The sequence below is a fragment of the Sorex fumeus genome, unplaced genomic scaffold (assembly GCF_029834395.1).
Source record: "Sorex fumeus unplaced genomic scaffold, SorFum_2.1 ptg000023l, whole genome shotgun sequence".
Lineage (NCBI taxonomy): Eukaryota > Metazoa > Chordata > Mammalia > Eulipotyphla > Soricidae > Sorex > Sorex fumeus.
The window spans coordinates 1,277,109-1,283,620 of NW_026606080.1; the positions used below are offsets into that span (position 1 = coordinate 1,277,109).

The 6,512-nt window shown below is 54.0% G+C and overlaps 1 non-coding gene across 1 annotated transcript; it reads left to right on the forward strand.

Moving 5' to 3' along the window:
• The first annotated feature begins 277 nt into the window (after positions 1-277).
• On the forward strand, positions 278-384 carry LOC130023317 (U6 spliceosomal RNA). Its single transcript, XR_008792453.1, has one exon. It is a non-coding gene; the product is annotated as a U6 spliceosomal RNA (small nuclear RNA).
• Positions 385-6,512: the final 6,128 nt, after the last annotated feature.

Here is a 6,512-nt window from a genome sequence, read left to right on the forward strand (position 1 = left end):
CTTCAGGGGCTGGAGTGATAGCACAGCGGGTGTGGCGTTTGCCTTGCACGTGGCCCAACTCGGGTTCAATTTCCAGCATCCCATAGGGTCCCCCGAGCACGGGCAGGAGTAATTCCTAAGTGCATGAACCAGGAGGAAACCCTGTGCATTGGTGGGTGTGACCCAAAAAAGCAAAAAAAAAAAATGCACTGCACCTGGTCTTGTACAATCACTGCCTCCGAGACCTCTGAATATTCCTTTGAGGTCATCTGACACTCAGGTAATTAAATTTGTTGTAGTGCTCGCTTCGGCAGCACATATACTAAAATTGGAACGATACAGAGAAGATTAGCATGGCCCCTGTGCAAGGACGACATGCAAATTCGTGAAGTATTCCATATTTTTGGGGACTTAATCAATGTATAACTGAAACCCAAGCACAAAAATTTGTAAGTCTACAACTGTATCTCATGGTGTTTCACTATTAAAAATTAAAAAATAAAAAAACAATAAAATAAAGAACTATCCCCTCAAAAAAAAAATAAATTTGTTGTAATTGTTCAGAGCGAGGATGACGCACTTCCTGGCAAAGTCTGACTTTCTATGCACAGGTTAATGTACTCTTGATTTGGCCTAGATTATTTTGTCATTTGCTGTGTGCTTTTCCCTGAAATTTGAAATTGGCAATACTGTCATCGCTCACGTTGATTGAGTTGCCAATTTCAGAAAGGCCACATTCAAAAGCAGATTGATAATGGTTGTATTCAGATGCCTCCGTGAGTGTGCTTGCAGTCTGCCCCTCTTACCGAGCTTGTCCTATGGAGTTGGCTGGAAATTGGCTGTGCTTTTTTGACAGTACAGAAGACTGTCCAGTAGTTTTCGTTTTTTTCTCTTGTTTTTTCCCATGGGGCATGCAAGTCTGCAGGCTTTTGGTGTCTCTGCGTTTTATTGTGATAGATAAAAGGCACTGTAAATATATGGCATCATCAGATATGAGTAGTGCATATTAGTAAATGCTGTTGCTTTGCTTTTTCTTTCCTTTTTTCCTGCTGGCCCACTCCTGAAGATAACAGCATGTTCGCGAGAAATCAACCTATTTTTAATGAACCCCGAGAAATGTAAGAAGTGGAGAGCAGTCTTAGGCATGGGGGGTACACCATGGGGGGAATACGTGCTTCAAAGGCTCTTCTAGCTTCTGGGGAGTTTGCATTTGGATTAAGGAAAGAAAATAACCTTCCGGCCAATTTTTCTTCATTTTTTTTCTCTTAAAAAATGTTATTTGACAAGGGAGCTTGGGGCTTGGGGCCATCAGGGCCGACTCCTGGCTCTGCTCTCAGGGGTGACTTCAGAAGGGGTTTGGGGGACCATATGTGGTACCTGGTTGTGAACCTAGGGTTTTCACATGAAAGACTTGTCAGTGCTTCCTGTGCTGTACCGTCACTGTGACTCTCTTCTCTTGGGCTGAGGGCAGGCTTAATTGTGCCTTTTGCCTTTTTTATTTCACACACACAAACACACACACAATGCATGCGTACATGTGTGTATGCATGAATAGGTATATATATTATTTGTGGATGTATATGCACTGTCCTCCCGTTGTTCATCAATTTGCTCAAGCGGGCCCAGTAATGTCTTCATGGTGAGACTTGTTGTGACTGTGTCTGGCATATCGAATACGTCACGGGGAGCTTGCCAGGCTCTGCTGTGCGGGCGAGATACTCTCGGTAGCTTGTCAGGCTCTCCAAGAGGGGCGGAGGAATTAAACCTGGGTCTGCTGGGTTGGCTGTGTGCAAGGCAAATGCCCTACCCACTGGACTATCCCTCCAGCCCTTGTTGGTATATATAGCTTCAAATACGTATATACCTTGCATATAAGATACATCTAGGGGCTGGAGCAACGGCCGACCCAGGTTTGATTCCCAGCATCCCATATGGTTCCCCGAGCACTGCCAGGAGTGATTCCTGATTGCATGAACCAGGAGCAACTCCTGTACATTGTGGGGTGTGACCCCCTCCCCCCAAAAAAAGATAACATCTAACTTACATCTAGTTATATAGTAAAAACAAAGTATGGTGTTCTTTGTTGCAACAACATACAGTTTATACACTTTGTAGTTGTCTTTATGTAATGCATAATTGGTTGTTTTTATTTTGTGTGTGTGTATGTAGGTTTGGGGGCCATACCTGGCGATGCTCAGGGCTCACTCCTGGCTCCGCACTCTGGAATCATTCCTGGTGGTCTCCGGGGGACCTTATGGGAACCCAGATCGCTGCGTGCAGGCAAACTCGCTGCCCGCTGTGCTCAGGGCTTTGGCTTCTGTGATCCATAACTCCGGTTGGCTGGAACAGGACGTCCCATCCCGGACATGAATGCCGCAACCAGCAGTGGTGCATGTCCGAACCTCGCATTTGTTTCCAGTTCCCTGCGGGTTTCGGAGCACTCAGCTGCGTGTACCGAATGACAGTTGTGCAGGTCATCCTGTCCCATTGGTTGGCGTTCCCTGTGAGTTCGGAGCTGTCCTGTAGAGCTAGGGCGCAGGTGTGTGTGGGTTCCGACTGTCGTGGAGAAACGCGGCAGTAAGCCGATGGCATGGGGGTCAAGGCGAGGCCTGGGGCAGGAGCTCACCCCAGCGGAGAGACGTGCATGGTGGGGCTGTCACGGGCCTCTGGGCAGGCCTGACGTGACCCATCTCTCTGCTGCAGCCTTGTCCTATCGGGCTGTTTCCCTGTGAGCTGAGCTGTCTAATGCTCATCTCTGTTTGGAAACGGGTCACGTAGCACAGCATGTGCTCATGAGAGCACTTATGCAGTCTGCCCACCCTCCCCCCAAAAGTGGATTCTCCCCACGTTTTGATTTGTTTAGGGGGGGTCGGAGAAGGGAAGACAGGTGCAGGGAGGGACACTGCATCCTGGTCAGTGCTGCTCCACCCTGCTCCTCCGAATGGTCGGGGGTGGGTGCCCGCTTGGAGCCCACCTGTGCCCCATGCCGCACAGTTCCAGAGGGACAGCATGTGCAGGTGACCGTGTGTGCAGGAGCCCGGGCTCATAGAGTCTGCTCGTCTCCGCTGGGAAGGGCAGGCTGGGGGCCGAGTGACAGTCCAGCGGGGAGGGCGCTGGCCCCACACACAACCGACCCGGGTTCAAGCCTAGGCTCCTGGAGTCTTCCAGGAGTGATTCCAGAGCACCATGCCAGGAGGGCGCGCTGAGCAGTGCCACATATGGCCCCCAGACAGAAACAGCAAAGACAGCCGAGGTTGAGCTTCGTCACCTGCTCCCGACGACTTGTCGGGATGGAGTATGCACCCATGCGGGCCTCTGCGGGACATGCAGCCTTAGGCAGGGGCCCCAGGACACGTCTGCAAGTGGGCTGGGCCCCGGGAGAGGGCAGCTGTCTTCTCTGGGGCGACGAGGGGCATGAGGGAAACTCGAGGGATAAGTCTGCATGCCTGCTCATATCTCAGGCCAGATGATGTGTCTTGAGGAACGTGTGTGTGTGTGTGTGTGTGTGTGTGTGTGTGTGTGTGTGTGTGTGTGTGACTCTGCCCGGACCCCTGGGCTGGGGGATCCCCAGGAAATGGCAGCTGTCCACATTCTCTCAGACACTTGTCCTGGGGTTTTACCTCACAGTCCCCTGGTATATTTTTAAAGTATTTTCAAATTTTTAAAAATTTTTCTGCTTCAGGGGCTGGAGCGATAGTACAGCAGGGAGAACGTTTACCTTGCATGCGGCCGACCCGGGTTCGATTCCCAGCATCCCACATGCTCCCCTGAGCACTGCCAGGAGTAATTCCTGAGTGCAGAGCCAGGAGGAACCCCTGTGCTACGTTGGTGTAACCCAAAAAGCAAATAAATAGATTTTTTTCCTGCTTGGAGGTGGGTTTATGCCCCTTTGTTTGAAGGCTTTTTTCCTGCCCATCTGGGCCATTCGTTTTCCTCTGAGTCTTTATTATCATCACTATCGTTATTGTTCTTTAACATTAATATTGTTGTTTTGCTGTTGTTATTGAACATTATTATTGTTGTTTTATTATTTAACATTATTATTATTATTAAACATTACTTCCCATGTATGTACTAGGTTTCTGCACACCCTTAGTTGATTTTTTTTTCTTCCCCTTTTGCATGTCTGATTGATTTTACGCAGCATGTTCTGGTTTATTTTCAGTGTTTGTAATTTTGCTGCCTTTTGTACGGCACAAACTTGGGTTTGTCACTTGGATCCATCGTCCTGAACATCATTTCCTGTCACTCTGGGAGTCCATCCTAAGGATGTCCATTGGCTCAGTACCCCGCCTGGACTAGATTCATGTGGCTGGAGTGGAGCAGTTTCTGTTGCACACTTTTTTCTTTTTCTTTTTTTTTTTTTGGCGGGGGTGGGGGGTCACACCCGGCGATGCACAGGGCTCTGCACTCAGGAATTACTCCTGGCGGTGCTCAGGGAACCATATGGGATGCTGGCAATCGAAACCAGGTCGGCCACGTGCAAGACAAACGCCCTCCCCGCTGTGCTATCGCTCCAGCCCCTCTGTTGTACACTTTTGTCTCACGGCCTGTGTGCTTTTTGTGGTCCTACGCACACGCCAGGGGAGACCTGTCTTCCAAGACAGGCTTTTGAACCTGAGAGCTGCCAGTGACCTTGTTGCTGTCTTGCCATCCATGCTGGGCAGCAGGTGCTGAAAGTGGCTATTGTTTTGGTGAGTGAGCTTCCTGAGTGAGCTTCCTGTCACATCTCTTGGGGCCATTGAAGTTCAGTGCCCGTGCCCCCCCCCCCCCCCCCCCGGCTCGCCAAGCTCTGAGCTCCGCTTGTGTCCCAAGGCCAGTGGGATGGATGTGGCGCCCTGTGACAGCCCCTCCCTGTCCACAGAGCCCAGCGGGCAGAGGCACCTTTTCTTTCCTTGCTCACAGGGGGGCTGGGGGAACACCGCTTCACAGGGAAGATAAAAGCACCGCTGTGCCTCCCTCCAGAAATCAAGGTCTTTTCATTAACCTCTGAGAGCAGTTGCACACGCTCTCTCCCATTGACGTCACTCCAGGCCTTACTGAGACAGGAAACCCACCCCCCTCGCACTGCCTGGAGTCCTGTGCGGAAGGAAAGCCCCTTTGTCAATGGGCTCCTGAGCATGGGCTTCTCGGGCTGGTGCTCGGAGAGCTGCGGACACTCCACCATGCCACCCGGGTCTGAACAGGCTCAAGGACTCTGCCTCTGGTGCTGTAGAGCCAGGAGCAGGCCATGCTCTCGAGGATGGGCTCGACACATCCGGCCCGGGCTGCCCCAGTGGCCGAGAAGCCCCCGGACTCTGGCGCTCAGCAGGTGAGGGGACTGTCCCCTCCCCAGGATCCCCAGAGCTGCCCCCAGCATCAGAGGAAATAGCCCTGAGGAACAGGAGCCTGTTCCCGCAGAATGGGGTACCCGCTCGTCTGGTGGAGAGTAAAAGTGGGTTCCGACCAGTGCGAATGTTCCTACGCGGGGCACTTTTATTTCACAGTACAAAAGTACAAAGTGGCATCAAAGATTGAGAAGCAGAAAGTTTTTAAAGGATGAAACTGGGTGGGATGGGGCGGGACAGGGCGGAGGATGTCCAGGGGGTACCAGACACTGTCTCCATGGGGACTGTAGGGGGACCCAGGCAAGGCTGTCTCTGGGGGTACAGGGGTTACCAGACTCGGGTTCTCCGTGGGGTCTTGGGGCTGGGCACTGCACTGGGTTCTGTCGGCTGCTGGAGTGAGGGACACTCGGCTCAGAGGCTCAGCTGAGTGTCAGAAGAGGCGGTTGGCAGGATGCAGCCCCCCGGGCTGTGGGGCGGGGCCGCAGCACCCTGGGGCTGCCTCATCAGATACAGCGGCCTCCAGCCAGAGCCACGGCCAGGCTCCTGGGCCAGGGGTGCCCGTGGTGGCCCTGCCTGGTGCTGGTTGCAGCCGGGCCCCAGCGTGCCCGGGGCCTCCGGGGTCTCTCTCCAGCGCAGCAGCTCAGGTGGGGGGCGCAGGAGGCTTGGAGTCTGCTGGGATGCAGGGGCTGACTGGGTCCCCGGTGCCTGCTGGAACACGGGCGGCTGCTGGGACACCAGCGTGTGCCGGAGCAGAGGCCGCAGCCGGGACGTGGGGATCCGCTCCGACACGGGCGTCGGCTGGAACAAGGACGGCTGCTGCGACATGACAGACTGCTCTGGCCCCGGGGGTAGCTGGCACAGAGGCTGCTCCATCAACAGGGGCAGCTGTGCCATGGGGGCGAGCTGGGGCGCAGGCAACTGTTCAGGGAGCTGCGGCCGTGGGGGCCTCGGGGGCCGCTGTGGCATTGCGGGCAGTGGGGACGCCGGGACCAGCTGGGACACTGGCATCTGCAGGAACCCGGGAGTTGGCCGGAGCAGAGCGGGTGGCTGGAGCACAGGTGCCGGCGGGAACAGGGGCGTCTGGTGGGAGAGAGGTGGGAACGGCGGAGCAGGTGGAAACTGGGGGACGGGTGGTCGCGGCAAGGCGGGTGCGTGCGGGAAAACGGGGGAAACCACGAGAGCCAGGCGCTGGGCCGAAAGACGGTG